The 21,310-nt window shown below is 35.2% G+C and overlaps 1 long non-coding RNA gene across 1 annotated transcript; it reads left to right on the forward strand.

Moving 5' to 3' along the window:
* Nucleotides 1-2,249: 2,249 nt before the first annotated feature.
* LOC145814952 (uncharacterized) lies at nucleotides 2,250-14,716 on the forward strand. The gene is made up of 4 exons (XR_014358170.1): nucleotides 2,250-2,622; nucleotides 2,869-2,922; nucleotides 6,755-6,883; nucleotides 14,264-14,716. It is a non-coding gene; the product is annotated as an uncharacterized LOC145814952 (long non-coding RNA).
* Nucleotides 14,717-21,310: the final 6,594 nt, after the last annotated feature.

Consider the following 21,310-nt stretch of genomic DNA (forward strand, 5'->3'; position numbering starts at 1 on the left):
TACTGATAGTAGAAACTACTACTGCTGAGTTGGTTGATGATATTTCATAATCCAAATCAAGATAGAAGTCTCTCTCATCTTCAACAATCATATTATGCAATATAATGTAAGTCTTCATTATGTTACCAAGGATTTTGAGATCCTAAAAACATACTAGACCACCTACAATTGCAAATTGGGATTGGAGCACTCCGAATGCCCACTCTACATTTTTCCCTACTGACTCTTGCATCATATAAAAATGTTGTTGCTCATTAGGAAGAAGAGATTGTTTGAACCAGTGTTGCCCATGGAATGTATATATCATCAGCAAGGTAATAACCCATATTGTAAGTGTGTTCATTAATTGTGTAATTAGTAGGTGGAGCTTTACCTTGGGCAAGATTAGAAAATAAGGCGAACAATCCAAGACATTCAAGTCATTGTGTGATCTAGGCATTCTAAAAAATGCATGCCAAATCCACAAGTCATGAGAAGCTACTGCTTTAAGAACTATGGTTGGTTTTTTCTGATGGCCTACAAATTTAACCTTGCCGTGCCATTAAACAATTTTTTCACTCCCAATGCATGCAATCTAAACTACCCAACATACCCGGAAACTCACGAATCTCCCCAATAGCAAGTAATCTAGTAATGTTAGTTATTGATGGAGATCTAAGATATTCAGGTCCAAAGATTTCGTTAATTGAATTGCAAATATATTTCAAATTTTAAATTGTTGTGCTTTACCCAATTCACACATAATCATCAATTGTATCTGCTGCCACTCCATATGTGAGCATTCTAATTGCTAAAGTCATCTTTTGAAGTGGAGACAATCCAAGAATATGAGCTACATCTTTTCTTTTTTTTTTGAACAAAATATGTGTTGTGTGCTTCAATGGCATTCAAAATTCGTAGATACAGATCACGACGCATTCTAAAACGTCTCCAAAATGTTGAAGATGAATAAACTAGATTTATAGCAAAATAATCCTCAAACAATCGATCATGACCCTTTATTCTTTCGCGATGTATGTATTTATGCCCTACAACAAAGCCACCTTTTTTCTTTGATTGATCACTTGCTGTTAGAATCTCTATCATACTAGTAGTATTTATCTCCTAAAGACCCACAAGTACAACAATTTTTTCATCATCAGAGGATGAGGAAGAAGAGGAAGATGAAAAACCAGTGAACAAATAAGAAGTTGAAGAAGTCATTATGCTATGGTTTTCAATAATGGTTTGGTTCCAGGTAAAATGTTATTTGTTGGCTTTATTTACATGGTTTAATCTGTTTATACATATCTTTTGGAAGGAAATAATTAATGGAGTCAAAAAGCAATGGAAAATAATTAATGATAGGAAAAAGAAATGGCAAAAGAATTGAGAGAAAAAGAATTTTCGAAATTGATTGATTACACTGGCCAGTCAATCGGCTGGACTTTCACCTGGTTGTCTTCTCGGTCAATTGGTGTTTTGATGACAGCCCACAGTACTTCGTTGGAGAGTTGAATATCGGATAGAGTTTTTACTCATATTTGGTGAAATAAATGATACATGGTTGGAGATATTCTAATAGCTTCCATTATATGTAATAGACCATATAAAATAGGTATTCACCAAAAAAAAAAAAAATCATATAAAATAAGGGTGGATATAAACTCATTGGCCCACACAGTCGTCGATTTAGCCTTATTTTTCTAGGGTTTGAGAAGTTTGTTTAGCCCGTAGGACCGGGTTGAGTCAACAGTTTTATGCTGAAATATTAATGGGTAATGGATTGGGCTTGGGATTTATATTTCCATTTTGTCTCAGCCCGGCACACTATTAAATTAATTTTTTTATTTATTTGTAATACATTAAAATATATATTTTGTTAGGATCTAAATTTTATCTTTGTTGATTTTATTGAAACTCATATTTGTCGTGATAGGTGATTGAATTTAGTTAAGAAATATTTCAATTTATACACAAACATTTTAAATTTATAATGATGTCAATATATTTATTTAAGAAATATAATATGTGATTAAATTTAATTATAGAATAATTTATTTTTTTAACAAATAGTGGATTTGAGATTTATAATTAATTTTTTAACCGGGCTTGGACAGATATAGAGGCCCAATATTAAGACTAAACTAACTTAGATAAACACAAAATTCATTTTTATGCAGTGCCGACTTGACCCGAACCGAGATTGACTTAACGTTAACGTTAGTCTACTACTAATGGGGTGTTTGGCAAGTTATTTTTTTTTACTAAAATAATTAATAAAGATAGAATAAGTTAAAACAATAAATAAATAAAATGATATATTTAAATTATAATAATTTCACTTTTTTTTTTTTTTTTATCAAATCAATTACAAAAAAACAAAAATTCCTCTTCACAATTTTTGTAATCAAATTAAAAAAAAAAAAAAAACCAATACACTACTCTAGGGTTTGCCTAGGGTTGCACGAGCCAATTCGTGTAATCATCATTGTTCAATCTTGCTGTATTTTACTAATGGGAGATGTAAAGGGCGGTGAATTCATGGGGGTGGGCGTGGGGGTTGGGAGTGGTAGTCGGGATTCGACATCATCATCTTCTTCAGAACCGCGCATCATCGACTCTTCTAATATTGGCTTTCAGGTTTTGCCTTTTTCCCTCTGGGTTTATGCGTATATGTTTGGTAATTCTATTTCAATTATTCATACGACTCTCTCTCTCTCTATATATATATATATTTTTTTTTAAAAAAAAAATTCGTTTTAAATTGAAGTACTCATACACACGCTTTCTTCTTCTTTTTCGTTTTTGTATGTATATGAACATGATAGCAGTAAATAATCTTAATTCTGATCTGGGTGGGGGTTTTGGATTATATTTGTCTGGCAGCTCCTGAAGAAGCACGGTTGGAAAGAAGGGACAGGTCTTGGTATCTCTGAGCAGGTTCCTCTCTCTCGCCTCCTTTGTGTTATTTTCTTTCTTTTTCCTTTTTTTAAACTTTGATCTAGAAACGACCGTTTTTCTTTTTATTCCAATTTTTTTAAATATTTGTTAACCATTGTTTGTACTTCCAGTTCATCAATAAGCTTATTCTTTGCGATATTATTTGATTATCAACCAGTGTTTTGTGTCCACCACTGCACTGCAGAGAAATGATTGGAAAACAACATAGGCATAGATTGTAGTAGACTTACGTTGTGTGCTTTAGCTGATGTTTGATTACCTAATTCAGCATTTAAAACTAAATGTATTTGGTGAAAATTCATTAAGCTCCTTTGATAACTACAAAAGTAGCACTTAAAATGTAGGCTACAAATTAAGAAAATTTTAGGTGATTGAAAACTACTTAATTCTGACTGAAGTTATAAAAACTAATACATATGTGTCGACATACATGGTAATAACCTCACCACCGCTTCCATCACCACTCCTACCACCGTCACCATCACCCCTCTTATCACCACCGCCACCATAGTTAGTGCCGCCACCGCTGCCGCCACCACAGTTGCTACTACCACCGTCACCACCACTCTTACCACCATCTTCGCTATCGCCACCACCCCTACAGCTACTATCACCACCAATCTACTACCACTACCATTACCACTATCACTATCACTATCACTACCACAACCTCCATCACAATTGTCATCGTTCTATTGGCACTACCATCATTCCACCACACCACCACCGCCACTACTGTTGTCATTGCCATTACGACCGCCTCTCCACGACCATTACAACTACCCTTCACATCCGTAACCATTGCCATAACCACTGCCATCATTCCACCACTATAAGCACCACCGCCTTTTATCTTTACTACATTACCCCTTCACCATCACCATAACCATTGTCTTTTTACCTCCACCACCATTGCTATTGGTGCCGTCGACGCCACTATTACAATATAAAAATTGGAAGTTACAATTTAAAAAAAATAATTTTTAAATTTGATCTTGTCTATATCAAACAATCTATTTTAGTTCAACACTTGAGTTGCGTTTGGTAGAGTTTTTTAAATATGATTTGAGAATTGAGTTATATTTTGAGTTTGTGAGTTTTAGAATTATGATTTGAGTGTGGAAAATTTGTTTGGTGAATGAGTTTTTAAAAGAATTTTAAATTGAGTGGGGAATTTTTGATATGACATATGATATTTGATACAAAAACTTACAACTCGTAACCAAACACACAACTTAAAATTTTATTTAAAGCTCATAAAAAAATTTAAAAATTCCGAAATTTTTTTTATTTAAAATGTAAAAAATAAAAAATAAAATAAAAATATGCACTGTTCCGGTCAACCGGCCGGATGTCTGGAGGACGACCGGTTAACCCAAATTTTCCCACCTTGGATAGAGTTTTCAAAAGTAAGTAAGTGTGGGATTAGTTTTTTAAAACTCTAAACGAACAACACGCTCAAAACATAGAGTAGAAATTTGTTTGGAGAATACAACCAAACACAGCCTTAATTTTTATCAAACTGCTTTTTAGCTTAAAAAATGCGGCATTTAGCTTTCAGTTTTTAATTTTTAGCTTTTAGTTTTCAGTTTTATCAAACACCACCTTAAGTTCTACCTTGATTCTCAAAATGGTAATATTTTTCATCTCAATAGGCTCCAAGGTTGGCCTGCAAACCAATATACTGTATCGTTAACACCCCCCAAAATAGCCCAGAACCAACAGCTTTCAGAACTGGCCATCCTATTTGGCAAGAATAGCAACAATTCCTTAGACTGAAGTCTCTGATATGACATTGGTCAATTCTTGACAGATAAATCAGCATATCTAAGGGAACAAAAGAAGAAGCATTGTCGAACCATCACCAATATATCTAGCAAGCCAGACATGCAATGCAGACAGTGCTGCCCAACTAGGATCCCATTACTCAAAACCATCTTAGTTTACATATTTAATTATCTTCTATTGTGCTTTCTCATTATCATTTCAGCACCAATCATTATTTAGAAAAATATTTGATTTTATCTATGAAAATAAAACAAAATTATATGCTAATATTCAACAATAAATTTGCATACCATTTAGATTTACTCTTTGATTGAAATTGTACCACCAATTGAGGAGCAACCTATCTGTGCTCTTTTAGATAATGTAATTTCCGTGTCTGTCTAATATTGATTTTTACCCTATAAGACATAAAAAGGTGTTTCACATACCTTTGACATGGATGATGATGTTTTAGGTATGTGAAACACATTGGTACATCTGCAAACCTTTTGGTCAACATGTAATATCTCATGGCATGCAGAATGATTTTTACCCATAGAAAGAATTACATGAATCAACTTGAACTGAGATAGAAAATGTTGAGATTAAGTTATTCACATCTACTTCCACTCCTTTGATGGCAAGATTTCTCTAATTAGAAACGTAGTTGAACATATTATGTGTCTCTTTCCCATCTTATTACTTTTTCTTTCAATAGGATCAAAACTCATTACTTTTTTTTTCAATAGGATCAAAACTTATTACTTTTTTCTTTCAATAGGATCCTGTTTTTATAAATCAAATATGTGTCTTTCATGCATTTGGATGATGATGCTGATAGCAGTGTTATTAAATGCGATAGGTGCACCAAGGTGCCAAGGTCTCTTGGGGCCTCGGCTCAAGGTGCAAGGCGAGGTGCAGGCTTCACCGAAGTGAGCCGCACCTTGTACGTACAAAAAATATATAATTTAATATAAGCAAATAATTTAGGATTCAACATAAGTAAAATGAAATAACATTTAAAAATATAAATACTAACAAACACTACTATTTTAACCTTGACAAATGATCAATATTTCAAAATTTAACATAAAACATAAATAAAAAGAGAGGAGAAGAAGAATAACAAGAGGGGTAAAAAATAGATCAGTCTAAAGAATAATGAGAAAGAAAAGGAGATCGGAGAATAAGTATGAGAAGATGGAAGAAGAAGGCAACAACATCACAACCATGTGAAGAAGAAGATAGCAATGTAGAGAAGAGAAGTAAAGAAGACAACAACATGGACAAGAAGAAGAGAAGAGAATGAGACAGAAAGTAAGAAAAGAAGAAGAAGACAACAACGTGAAGAAGAATTTTTGGAGTTGCTGGACTAAATAATGAAGGCATGCAGCAATAAAGTGTTCTTCAGATATTAGAAATTAAGGCTAATTTTTCTTCTATCATTAATTTGGGGTTGAATACCCAATGTATTGGCATGCGTAATAAGAGTAGGGATCTTCTGTAGCTAGATCATATTAAATCAATGGTTAGATTTTAAACAAAACAATTAAAGCAACAAACAAAAAAGCCCTCAAGACGCAAGCCTTGGGCCCTGGACCAGTTGCGCGCCTTATTGAAGTCGCTCGGCCTGAAACAATACAAGGCACAAACCTTGGGCCTGGATGGGACCTTATCGAAGTCGCACCTTATCGAAGTCGTCTGGCCTGGAACACTACAAGGCGCAAACCTTGGGCTTGGATGGGACTTGGGTCTAGGCGCATGCCTAGGCGCGCTTTTAATAACATTGGTTGAAAGCATGTGAAGCAGATTCAATTATATAATAAATTTTGTGATCCATAAGTAGGAAAATATGAGTAATAAAGTTACCAAGGTGCAGTATCCTGATTAGATTGTATGGAAATTTCATTCTTGTTTAATCTTCTATGTGTTATTATTTCCTATTTTGATTTGCAGTGCATCATAGCTTATCCTTCTGAAGTTAAAGCCTTTTTATTGTGTAGTACTATCTCTATGTTTACGTAATTAGTCCATTCATATACAGGGCAGGTTGGAGCCTGTACAGGCTTATTTTAAGAAGAATAAGCGTGGATTGGGAGCAGAAAAAGTTAAGAAGAAACCACAGCATTTGGAAAATTCTGAACATCCTGTTTCTGATAGGAAACCGGACAAAGTAAGTTCCATTTGCTCTTATAGTTTCATTGTTTTATTCAGTTGTTGGTTCAATTGTTTTTTCTTTCATTGATTAAATAAGATAGATTTTTTAGGAATATGATGAAATAAAATGAATAAATAACCATAGAGCTTAGAAAGCTAACAAAGATTTTTAGCAGATCATGAAACAAAACCAATAAAGTGCTCACAGTGGAGTGCTGATGTGGAATTCCTTGAAGAGCAAATAACCATAGAGAAAAGTTAATGAAGCTCAATGGAGTAAAATAACTAGTCAAATACCTCATTCATTGTTTGCTGATGACTGTTCACTTTATAAAATATCCAAGTCAAAACAATGATCTTGAATTAATGCTTGTGGGAACTACTAGATGTCTGGTTGAAGTTTATAAAAGATCCAATTTCGATTTCTTTGAAGTTGTCACCAATTAGATACACTTCTTTTAGATGTCTGGTTGAAGGGTATGTATTTCATTGGTCAAGACTCAAAAGGTATGTTTGTAGTATGCCAACTACATGATTTTTTAACCAACAGGGGGTTGGTTCAGTGGTAAGGCCTGCGAATTCCTCGCTCAAAGACTGGGTTAAAGTCTCCATAGTCCCTTGTTGGGGTTAAACATACTTCTTAACGCCCAGAACATGCGGGGAGCCTTAGTTTTGGCCTCGACGTATGTGCGGTTGTGCGGTGGGGTTCCCTGCTGATGTGCTGTGGTTGCTATGGGGCAATACTCCCTAGAGGGTCTATGGAGTAGCCTATCTATATATCCATTTTGGCAATCTTAACTACATGATTTTCGGATATGTTTTAGTAGTATAAGGAATTTTTGTTTTGGAGGGTTGAACAAATAGACGACTAGTTTAAACGTTACTTAGACTTTCTTATTGTTAAAAGACAAATAAATGTGGAACTTGATGGCGGGCTGCATGAGTAATTCATTAGAATAAATGCAGAGTTAGAAGGCCCAAGTTTGCTTGATAGAGGTGGCCTAATTAAAGTGACATTGCCAACTATACTTCAAGATGATTGCTATTATCTTTGCAAGAGGAGGGATAATGTAGATCGTGCATGACAATTTTCTGGCGGGTTGATATTAAACAACCTGCTATTTCATTAGCAAAACTTGTAGAGTGTGCCGTAGGAGGAAAGAGGTCTATGTAGTATGAATCAGCAATAACTTGACTTTTGAGGCAGCACTAGTTGGAAGAACTTGACTTCGAGTAACAAGCTAGGTTTTTCATTGCAAGGAAAACATTAATGATAAACAAATTTATGCTTGCCTCAGCTACTGGGCTAACAAGCTTGGTGTTACTGTCTATGTCTATATTTTTGTTTCTTTATCTCATTAAAGGTTTTGATACATTTTTTGCTTCATATTATGATATGTTCTGTTATTTGCTTAGATTTAATTGAGGCAACTGGAAGAGGGTTGAGAGGTATATTTTTGATGTGGAATCACATCATAGGACAATAAAGTTACTGTGATTCTATTAGGGAGATGATATATTTATCTATACTATTGTTGGATTTTTAAAATTTAGATGTCACTTTTATCCCCCTTGTGAGTCCAAGGTGGAATTTGGTATTCTAACACCATTTTCCTTGTCAGATTGTAGCTCTATTTGGTAAAATTTGGAGTTTGGTTTATATAAAAAAAAAAAACTAGCTAAAAAATATCCCAAAATGAGCTTAGAAAAAGTTTACATTTTAACTTTACTTTGAGCCTTTTTAGCTTAAAAAACAAATAAGCTACAAACTTCCAAAGTTTTACCAAAGTATAACACTCAAAAGAAAATATTTTTTAAGCTAAAAAAACTGCCAATAAGTGTTACCGGACGGGGTTTGTTGTTTTTAGATAAGTATAGGTACAACTCCTTGCCATCTTGGGGTGTAGAGAGTAATGGAGGGTAAGGTAAGCATGTCTTTAGTTCTTCTAACACTATCACACTCCCCAATCCATTGAAGCTGATTCTTCTTCTTCGGAAGCTAGATGAATGGTCATCACTTATTTGACCACTTGCTAATGAATTTATTTGGTGCAGTCGTCATCCTCGTTAACTTATGGATTTGGCTATCTTTGGGGTTTTTATTTCCTTTATTGTTGTTATCTGGTTTGGATTAGCTTCTATCCCTCAATGTGTGGCCGGGTAAACTAAAGATTTTCTTTACCCGATGCCAAAGGCACATTTTTGATGCATTAAGCCTTAATTTGTAGGCTTTAAGCATGTCAAATGATTTCTTCATGTCGGCATGATGGTCGACTCACTCTTTGATAGGAACAGGAGGGATCTACCTTAGAAGATCCTCATAATTTTTTTTTTGGGAAGAAAAGTGCTCGATCACCATGTCGTCAATATATACTTTCATGGTGTTTCATATCAAACTTTGAAACATCTTCATTTTTAGATGTTGGTTTGTAGCTATGCTTGTCAAATCGGATGACATCACCTTGTAGCAAAATATGCCTGTGGAGTGATAAAAATTGTTTTCTCATTATCAGGGGCATACATGGTTATTTGGTGGTATCCTCTATATCCTAAGAAGCACGGACACTTCAAAAAAGGTGGCGTGTCTGTGTTAGACACTTTCCCGACATGTGTCTGACTACACTCATCCAAACATGTCTTATTTTTTAAAATAGAATTTAGATTCGAACACTCTTTGGACACTTGGAGGACATACGTGTCCATTGCTTAAACACACGTGTCCATTGATTAGACACACAAAATTAATTATACGTTTAAACAAAATAACTTATGATAAAAGAAAAATAATGTTAATTTATAGAAATTAGTTTTATATTGCATTTATTTATTGTTTTAGAATGACATATTCATATATATGACATATAATAAATATATAAAATTATATATTATGTGTGTGTCCCTCACGTGTCGTGTCGTATCCTGTATTTTTAAAAATTGTCATGTCGGCATGTCCGTGTCATATTTGCGTCATGTCATGTGTCTGTGTCCATACTTCTTAGTCTATATTTGTTTAAAATCTCTACCACCTTTGTCATGCAGTAACATCCACGAATTGATCGATTTTGGAATGTGGGAAGCTATCTTTTGAATATGCTTTATTAAGACTTGTAAAGTTTACTTAAACCATTCACCCGCCATTCTTTTTCTTGAAGACCTCAATGTTAGTTATTTAGGATAATAGACTTCTTGAATAACACCTACCTCCAATAGCCGTTCGACTTCTTCAATGGTTGCTTTTGCATGTTGTTGGACAACGAATGATGTTCTCCACTACACCTTGGAATTATGCTTGGGATCCACACTCCACTTATGGCATATAAAATTAGATCTATCCCAGGCATACCATATGGTGTCCAAGCAAAGGCCTCTAAATTTTAAAGAAGGAAATGAGCTCTTGTTCCTCATCATGACTAACTATCACTAAACTAAAAAAGAAAGAAGAAAGAAATAGCATAGGCGCCTACATAAGTGGTTGCTTGCTTACCAAGTCATTCTAGCACTCTGTGATATGCTGATAAAAAATGCTTGTTGGCATGCTTTTGATCTATTTGGAATCTCTTCAAATTCTCCTCCACTTTTTTGGTGGGTTGTGCTCCTACATCTTCCAAGATTGGTTGATTGGGCACCTCTGTTGTTCTCAAATGTTCTGTCATGGTGTTGTTCTTTAGCGCGGCTAGAAAGCAAGGTGAGTTGGTCTCATTGAATTTTGTCCACCCCTCTTTCAGATGGGAACCTCATCACTGGTGGTAGGATGAAGAGATATTTAGTTATTGTCCATTTATCCTAAGTCAAAGCTGTGTTGGTGTATTTTTTAGGATATTATTTTATTTTAAACAAAAATTACTAGTAAATTATATACGCATATTAATAATATAATAAGTAGGGTTAATTACACATACCTCCCTTGAGGTATCTGGCAATTATAGAGACTGCCCTTGTAGTTTTTAAAATTACACTGATCTCCCCTATCAGAATTGTCTACCAACAGTGTTAACATTGCCACTAAAACGACAAAGATACCCTCCTATAAAAAATTCAAAATAAACATTCCTCCCTTGTCATTGACTTCACCACACACAATCCAATTCCCCCATCTTCTTCACCTGGCCCCTTCTCTCTCTAAACTTCACCATGTCCTCTCTCTAAGTCACTCCATAGTTCCATTATCCAGTCACTCACCCTCACTCCATTCAATTAGTTAATATTGCAAAAACAATTAATTCATATTCTATAAATGAGCAGTGGGTTGATTTTTGGTGACGATGTAGAACTCTGCTTCACTTTACAATTTGGACAACAATGCAATGGGTTTGGGTCTCTATTTTGTAGCTCTATGCTTCACATTATATATATATATATATGTTCAAATTAGATTCAATCATATAAAATATTTACAAATCAGATTTAATATATATATGTCCTAGCCTTTATTGTTATTTTATTTTGTTTTTTGTTCTTTGCATCTCAAACATATGCACAGGCATATATATAAATCTATATAATATCTTCAAAATTCATATTTATTTGCTCTGTTCAATACTCAGCCTCTCTGTTATTTTTTATTTTTTTTGTGTATATATCTACATCTATATGTATATATATATATATTAGTAAGGAATCTAACTTACCAAAGTATGATTTGTGGCTTGCCAACAAGTGACAAAGAGATGGTGGCTTTGTAATAATGGTGGAGGTAATGGGGTGGGTGACAAAGATGGTGGTGGATTTATTGGAACGGTGGATGTGGGAAAGAGGAAGAAGATGGTTGTTTGGTTGTCAAAATAATATACTGTTGTGAGATGTTTGGTTGTAGTGACAACGAATGATGTAAGAGAATAAGGGCATTTTTGGAATTTTGAAATTAAAATTTGTTGACATAAGAAATTTTGTTATCTTATTCAACAGTTAGATAATGAAGGAGAGGTTTTTGTATATTGTCAGTAAAAGTAAGGGAGGTTAATGTAATTTCAGAAACTACAAGGGAGGTTTTTGTAGTTGTCAAATACCTCAGGGAAGGTCTGTGTAATAAACCCAAATTGTATATTACAAATACACCCCCTGATGTTTATTTAAAATACAGATTACCTATTGCGGTTCTAGAAATTACATCCCGCTCTTCAAGTTTCTAATTGCCTAACAAATGACCAATTTTATTAATAATTCATCAATTCAATTAACAAATTTTAATGATGTCAGAAATATATTTCAATTAACAATTCAAGTAATTTAATTGTTGTATAGGAGAGTAGTTAGGAATTTCATTTTTTTCTATTAATTTTGTTAAATAAAAAATTATGATAAAGGGGTATTTGTAATTTCTAAAATCATAGGGGGCAATTCATATTTTAAGCAAACCTCAAGGGATATATTTGTAATTTAAAATATATTAATAATTGGGTTAGCTTGGGCCGGGTTTGGCTCAAGGACTATTCCCAAGCCTAACATGCCTAAAAGTTCAGCCCAGCCCAACCATGCCCTATCCTACCCAATGGGCTTAAATATTAATCCCAAGCCCTAAAAAATGCAGGATGGGTGGGTGGGCAGGCCACTAGGCCTTTGCCCACCTCTATGTGGAGTCTATGAGTCCATGGGTCATATTTATGACCCCAATTGGAATTGAACCTCTGTTTGGTTCTGTGCATTATCCAAGTGGCACTTTAGATTTTGGTAGTTCTTAGTGAGATGACCTTTCTTTTTCTTGTAGGCACATTGGAGAGTCTGGATTCTCCTTCTGGGATCCCCGAACATCTTTTAAGCCCATTGGAAATACGGGTGAGCTTTTATTTGGTCAAGGATCTTGTCAATAGGCTCCTTGAAGACAATGTTGATTTCCTGACAAGTCTTCTGGTCATTCCCATGCTTCATCTGTGTTGCTTTTAGCCTCCCTGCTCTTTCTCTGATTCCTTATTGTTTGTTCTTGTTGGGGACATGACTCGTACCTCTGCTTAGCTAATATCTTGCTCCACTTTAGTATTTTGATCATCTGCATGAGGTCAGCCATGCTAGATGAAGCCTGCTTAGTCAAAGACTGATAACTTACTCTGTGGTGAGAGGCCGATTTTGAAGGATGCAATAGCTAACTGTTTATGTAGTGCACAATTTCATTATAAGCCTCCCTGTACCTTCGAGCATATTCCCTAGGCTCACTGACATCGATTTCCGGGGTGCTTGTTGGTAGTAAACCTTGATGTAACGCTTCTACTAGTTGATCCCATCTATAGATAGATCGCGGTGTCAATTTGTGGAACCATTTGAGAACCACCTCTCCCAAACTAGAAGGGAACATAGTACGCATTAATGCTTGGTTCCCAAAGGGCCATCATTTGTTTTTAGTGCCAAAATGTGGCTCACTGGGTCTGACTTCCCATAGTACGTGGTAAACTTTGGAGGGAATAACTTCCTTGGTGAGGATTCTCTTTCTATCTCCTTAGATGGGGAAGAAGCAGAGATTTGCTTGATATCCCTTTGGTCTATGCCTTTGGTTGTGTTACCTTCATTCATTCAAGATGATCCAACCAACCACATTCTGAGATTGTCTTTAGACTTTATCTATCATGACCCTAGGTTGGAATCTGCACTCTTTGTGCAATGTTTCTACGTCTTGGTTGGATCTTGGTTGGACTACTTCTATTCAACCGGCTATGAGTTTTGCGTTGTGCTCTGATTTTTGCTTCTTGTCTATAGTTTGGATTGCTCTCCATTTCATCTCTAGTGACTTTGAACCCTTGTAACACTCTCATTGGCATGATTGCCAACGCCCTTCTACTCTCTCTCCTTGGTCTTGCGGGGCTCTGGCGCCTTTTTCTTTTCAAGTTGTTCCTGCAACTTTTGGATTTTTTCTTTGAGATTGTCAATGATTTTACCCAAAGCTCAATCCATTCTTCTAGCATTTTTAACGAGTCCATGGTTGTCGAGTTCGTCTGTATGGATTGGTGTGACTTGTTATGGTTTTAGGGTGGAAGTGCTGCTCATTTTGCCTTAGAGGTGTCTTTCTGGCGTCTTCCTTTTGTTTAGTTCCTTAATTCTTCTGGTGATGACTCATCTTTGTTGTTGAAGTTTGTTGTTTGCCACAGTATGAGAAAAAATGGCGCAATCCTTACTGTGTCGTTTCAACAAGAAAATGAGAGTGAGTGCAACCTTCCACACAATTCCTGCTAGACAAATCACTGTCAATGCTAAACTGGCTGGAGGGCAATGATAGGTTGAGAGAGAGAACATCATTACTTTTAGCATATAATTGTGTACCTGGGCTGGACCCTTTGTGTTGATGTATACTTGTATTGTAGTCTTGGAGTACCCATTTACTACTACCGCCATCTGTATATGGCCCCTAAATTACTCTTGCTTCAACCTTTTTTGTGTCATTGCTTGCTAATGATGTCACTACTCATGTTAGGTGTGTTCTGGAAAGAAAGCAAAGGCCATGTCTAAAAGGGTGAAGAAAATGCAAGAGTTTGAAAAGCATTTGCGAGAGAAGGAATTTGAGCGGGCCTTTTTCAGGGAGTTCTGGCCAGACAATGTTTGACACTTCCATTATGTATATATATATATCCCTTTCAGAGATTCTCAACTCAGGTATAAAAGTGTCAAGCCTTCTTGGATGGGGGTTACTTCGGTGGATGTATAGAGATACCTACTACTTCTGGTAATCTTGCTGCAATCTGTACTGCACTCTCTCCTCAACTCTCCTCTCAGAGTAGTTTCCTAACTAACAGAATGTTTTTCAAGGAATTCATGACTTTGTAGTCTGTAAGCACATAATAACATACTAGTCTGTTGATTGTTTTCTTTTCCCTTAAAAATTTATTTTTGCCACTTTTTAGTTGATATATTTTAATTTTTCTGTACAGATCCTGTCTTTATATTCTTTCTCTTTTCATTTCTTTCATCCTTTTGGTTTAGGGCAATAGAGAATCTTCCACTTTCTCAGTGAATTTTTTTCATGAAAAGCTTCTATTCGAGCTTTTAGTCCACTGTGCACTTACTGTATATATATATATATATATGTATGTATATTATAATTACACATAATTTAATAATTTTACCCTTTTATTCTTCACTTTGAGAATTAAATGAGTATTATTAAAGTAAACATTGTGATTTTAGACACTGAACAATTAAACAAGGGGAGAAGGTTTCCTCCAACCTAGCATGGAGGAATTTCTACAATCCAAGTAACGTGGCATCTTATATATAATAATAATAATAATTGGTTAAGAGATTGTACAATTTAAGGAAACTTATATTTGGAATCTTATTTATTTTAAATAACTTATTTATCTTCTTTTTTTTGTAACTAAATCTTTATCTAAAAATATAAAATTTAATATTTACAATTTTTGAATAATTCATCAGCTGATTTTTATTCTATTTATTTATTTTTTGTAGGATCAAACCGTTTCGCAACAAAAATTATGTTTGTTTTAATTTTTGAATTTGTTTATTTTATTTTTTTGTCCTTAGTAACTTTTTTTATATTTGTGAACAACTCTGAAATTTTATTGTCAAAAACAAGTAATAATGAAAAATGACATTTTTTTGTGTTTTTTTTTTCATTGAACTTTTTGCATATTTTTATCACACAATATTGCCCAATGTAGACAGATTTTCATCGGGTTTTAATAGTGTAATACAATTGTGGAACAATTTGATCGTGAAACAAAAAATTCAGGTGATAAATCATCTAAAAATTATCAAAATTGAATTATATATTTTTAGATAAAAATTTAATTACAAAAAAATACATAAGTTACCTAAAATAAATAACAAATAACTATTTAATCCGTTAACCAATCATTAGATGTCACATCATTTGAGATCTAGGAGTTCTTACAACCTGAGTTGGAGAAAACTTTTTTCTATTGGTGTAACATCCACAAAATACTGAAACCCGGTCTAACAAATATAACTCACATTCAATTCATTATTCATGCGGAAGCTAACAATTCAATGGTCATTTCATACTAAAATCCCTATATTTCATTTATGAGTTTCATCTACAGATTTACAAAATAGGATCACTTGCGCTAATACATTCATCATTCCTATGATATGAATCTATAGCATGTGACCATGATAATAAAGGCTAAATAAATACAAATTTATGCCTTAAAGACTACAAGTTCCAAGGTCTTGCTCGGGTTACGTCAAAAGTGGATTTTACATCCTAAAACATACAAGCCCTTGGCGATACAAAATAAGAAACATAAATGAGCCTTGTGCTCCAAAATCCTCCTGCTCCAAAATCCTTCATGGCCATCACCTTGAGGCACACCATCAGCACCTGAAAATAATTTTCCACATAGGGATAATCATAAAGCTCAATAGATATAATCTTAATGAAGTGCATGAAATTTAACAATATCATGAAGTGAATGCAAATCAAATACCATGCCAAAACCCATACAATGCACTTGTTCAAAAACCATTACAAATCAAACATTCTTTTCGATAAAATAAGGGCAATAAATACGTCTGCAAATAGTCTCATTGAGCACTATTAAAACCAATTTACTGGCTTTTAACTAGAAGAAAATCAAAACCTACTCCGCACATATTTTAGAACTTTCATCGTGGACCTAAAGCCAATTTAATTCTCAACAATTATAATCCTTAACCAAATTTACCAATGTATTTACCCCATTTTCTAAATACATTTCAATTGTTTTTAATAATTTCAAAAATTCACAATGCATTTTTCAAAATAGAAATAAATTAAATTCAGAAAATCATGTGAATGTTCAATGATATGCATGGCTTGTAAATGTTTCAATTTACCTCGTTCACATAAAATTTCTATAACACGTCAATACAACCCTCCACTTGTTACCAAAATAATTATCTCTATTTTAATGGATTCTAATTTAGGCAATATATAGAGCATAATTCAACATTCTTAATAATTCCAAAAATAGGAGTGATATTTCAAATTCCCGATATTCTTTTCTCAACACAACAAATGCTCATAATTTTCTGAGAATTCGATAATTTCTCAAACACAAAACCAATTTCTCAAATCTCAATATTTTATGGTTTATGAAAAAAATTTGGGGTTTCTCATCGTAAAGTAAATTTCTTAAATTTAATTGTCCCACAACCATATTAAGCAAACAATTGAAAATTTGGTAAGATATTCAATAATTTCTCCTCTTTTTGTGCATTAAATATAATTTTAACAAAATTCTAATCTTCAAAATAGTTATAACTATCAAAATTGCAAATAAAAGAGTTAAAATACATACACAACGTTAAGAAAATTCTTACCTCAAAGCTTAGAGGAGGAAAAGAGAGAAAAGCCCCAAATTTGACGTCACTGGAAAATTGATCTACTTCGACTAAAACGATGCCCTTGAGAACTAGGTTCCAAAACTTGATGGATTTGTTAGGATGGAAGTGTTTGTAAAATTTTATATAGAAATGGGAAAGGAAAGAGAGAAAAAGAGAGTTAGAGAGAGTGTGGTGAGAAATGACTCAAAAAGGAGAGGAGGGATCAGATTTGGGTGAAAATGGGTCCAAAATTCGACGCTACAACATAGAACCCCGCACTTGTAGAGCCCTTGGCTGCATATGCGGTTGCCTCTTCCATATGTGCAGTGCCCCCCTGGAGCATGTGTGGTTTTCTGCAATGTATGCCAGGTGGTGACTCTTCCTTGGTGTACGTGCGACGCAACTCCCAGCACGTGCGACCCTAGCCTTCCGCACATGTGAGCCCATGCCCATAATCAAATTTTTCTACTACACCTATCCGTACATGTGGGCCCTCCTGGCCGCATGTGCAGGGACCACCTGGTAGCACAAAAGTGTTCCTAAGGTGTCCACACTATTTGTCTCCGTTCTAATGCCTAAAACTCAAATTTTCTAACTCGGGAAAATGTTAAGTCGATTTAACAAGAATCAATTCACAACACCGACATGTCAAACGACACTTAAGACAACTAGACAAACAATTTGAAAAAGCATAATCAAATCGGGTCAATGACCCAGGACATCACAATTAGGGAGTAATCTCATTGAATATAATTGGGTACTTAAGTCATAGGTCTATTTTTTAATCTTTTGGGCCATTAAGTCCAAACTCTAATTTCTTTAAGCCAAAATGACACAATTTGTTCAACAAGATAACTATCTATTGAAATCAAACCAACATATTTCTTTTTTTCTTTTTTTGAATGCCAAAAATTTTATAAACAATAACCCAGCCAAGCTACAAGGAAACATAAACAGAGCAAACAAGCATCTACTAGGAAACAAAGCAAACAAGCTCAGGGAGAGGGTTGACCATCCAATTAACTGGAAGAGAACCTCTTAACCCCGCACGAGCGAACCAGTGGGCGGCACTATTAGCTTTCCTATGGCACCAAAAGCCAGACAATGATGTTGTACTAGAGTCTTAATGTCTTTAACCATCGAGCCATATTCTCACGGCGAGACACCTTGCTACGACCCAAACCCACCCTTATAGATTTAGCATCGTAACCGACCAGTAATCCATAGATTACCGAAGGCCTCTAAATAAAAAATCAGATTATTAGGGGCTAGTGGAAGCAAATAACAAATATGAAATGTCCATTGAGCTGTGCATACATATATGAGACAAAAAAAATTTAAAATTTCTATATATATATCGTGCATCACCCTTACAATATCACATTTGTATGGATAAGACGAAAAGGGACGTAGCCCTAATTACAGAATAAACAAAAACTTGAACTTTAATTACATAGCCATGACCACTTGACATATTCGGAACCTCTACGGGAGGCAGATAGGTTGGCTGACAAGACAGAGGCTAGGCAGAAGCCTCTAAGCCTGGTCACACGCCTGATCATCTACATACATAAATAATACAGTGAGTTAGAGCCCAGTGAATAACAACAAGGTAAAGGATTTATGAATGATGTTCATCACAAATTCAGAAATCAGAGTTTATGTTAGAAACATATTCGTATACATATTTAGATTTGTGAACAGTTATATGTGGTACATCCATTAGCTAACAGATCAAATTGGTCAAAAGACCCACATGTATAGTCGGTATCAACGACCATAAAGGTCAACATCTTTGTACACAAATAGCCATGGTATTGTTACCCCCAGGTGAGGGCCACGTGAACATAGGCCTTGGTATTGTTACCTCCAGACAAGGGTCACATAAACATAAGCCACGGTATTGTTACCCCCGGGTGAGGGCCACGTGCATATTGGCCACAATATTGTTACCCCCGGGCGAGAGGCACATGAACATAAGTCACGGTATTGTTACCCTCGGACGAGGGCCATGTGAACTAAGGATGCCATAAATACATTTAAGAAAAAATGGACATTCATTCATGATTCATAAAATAGAATTTCAAAAAATAGATCATATCATTTCAATCAAAAAATACTTATAATCAAACATAGCTTTACAGAGTTGTTACTCATAGATAGTTTAAGAAGCAGATCAGATAGATCAAGCAGACGTTAACGTGTGACCTACACAAACATCTAACATATACACATTGAAACACAACATCACTTCCTTGATCAAACTTGACTTCTCTTGTTTTTATCTGTCAAAATAATCTGAAGTTCTACTAGGCTTATTCTTTCTTTATTCAAATGAATCGGGTTCTCATTTCACATATTCTTTTATTATTCTTTCATTACTAAGTCTTTTTCCAAATAGACCGATTTCTTACTTGGCTTCTTAATCAATCATTATTAAATTAATGGCTTATTCCTTAACCGACTAATTTATGTTGATTGCTAGCTTATCAATCTTCATTGAGTCATAATTCTTGCTTAAGAATGCTTGAGAAGAGATGAGATTGAAAATATGAAATAAATGCAACTTTTCCAAAATATGCTGATAAGAGTTGTTCGCTCAAGCAAACTTCTGGTCGTTTGAGCGGTATGTAAAGATTGCAAAAGTATTGGAAGCCTTCAATGTGTGCTCGAGCAATAATTTGTCCGCTCAGGCGGTCTATAAAATTTCCAAAATTTCAAAATTTTCAAAAATGGTTTCTAAATGCATCTTTCAATCTCTAAACCACTTGTATAAAAGTGTCAATTCTAGAGAAAGCTCACCACACCACCTGTCATGCCATAACCGAGCGCAGTCCCCAATCCCTATCTTCAACCGAGCCCTCTTCTAAAATCCTCCTACGCTAACCAAATCCCCTTCCACACTCCACAACCATGGGATTGGCCTACTCTTCCCGAACACCAACCACTTCGGCCTAAACCAAACTTCACCATTACCACCTTCCTCTATAAACGATCTCTCTTCCCCACAAAACGCCATATAACCACTTCCCCAACAAAGCCATATTAAACACAGTCAGATAGCGAACCCTTAAACCCTTTTTCTCCTTAGGCTTACAAATCTAATCCCAAGCCACCAAATGATAATGAGTAATTGCCTCTTCATCACCCCACAGGAAATCCCTTTGTAATTTCTCAATCTGCTTTACCATTGACACCGAAATCACATGAACGGACATAAAGTAAGTCGGGATGCTTGACAAAACACTTTTAATCAGTGTGAGGTGCCCCCTTTTGGATAAATACTGCCTCTTCTAAACCGCCAACCATCGTTGTACACGATCCATCATCCCGTCCCACACCCTATTCACCTTGAATGAAGCCTTTAAAGGTAGGCCCAAATAAGAAACCGATAGAAAGGTCACCTTACACCCCAAAATAACTGTCAAGACTGGTAATCTATCCACCTCACCAATTGGAATTAACTCAGATTTTTCTAGATTCACCCGTAACCCCAAAACTACCTCAAAGCACAACAACACACACCTCAAATACACAATCTGATCTGGATCCACGTTGCAGAAAATAAGGGCATCATCCATGTAAAAAAAATGATATACCACCAGAGTAGATAGATCCGTTCCCACCTTAAAATCCTTCAACAAGCCACCTTGAACCGCCCTTGATAACGGCCGCCCTAGCGCCTCCATAATCAAAATAAACAAAAACGGGGACAACAGATCTTCCTGCCGTAACCCCCAAAGTATAAGAAAGAAACCAGCCGGGGATCTATTGACTAACACCGACATTTGCACCGTGGAGATACAAAACTGAACCCAACGCATCCGTCTTTCCCAAAAGCCCACCATTTCTATCACATACAAAAGAAACTTCCAATTTACATTATCATATGCCTTTTCAATATCTAATTTACAAATAATCCCATCATTTTCCTACCGTAGCCTTGAATCTATACACTCATTAGCCACTAACACTGCGTCTAAAATATACCGACCACCCACAAAAGTGTTTTGGGACTCGGATACCATCCCATCCAACACACCTTGAAGTCGATTCGCCAAAACCTTGGCCAATAACATATAAACATTACCCAAAAGGCTAATAGGCCGAAAATCCGAATATCCTCTACCCTTCATTTCTTTGGGATCATAGCAACAAACGTCGCATTAAGACTTTT

This window comes from Camellia sinensis, unplaced genomic scaffold, assembly GCF_055761805.1.
Source record: "Camellia sinensis isolate YWXY unplaced genomic scaffold, ASM5576180v1 Unanchor14, whole genome shotgun sequence".
NCBI classification, from domain to species: domain Eukaryota; kingdom Viridiplantae; phylum Streptophyta; class Magnoliopsida; order Ericales; family Theaceae; genus Camellia; species Camellia sinensis.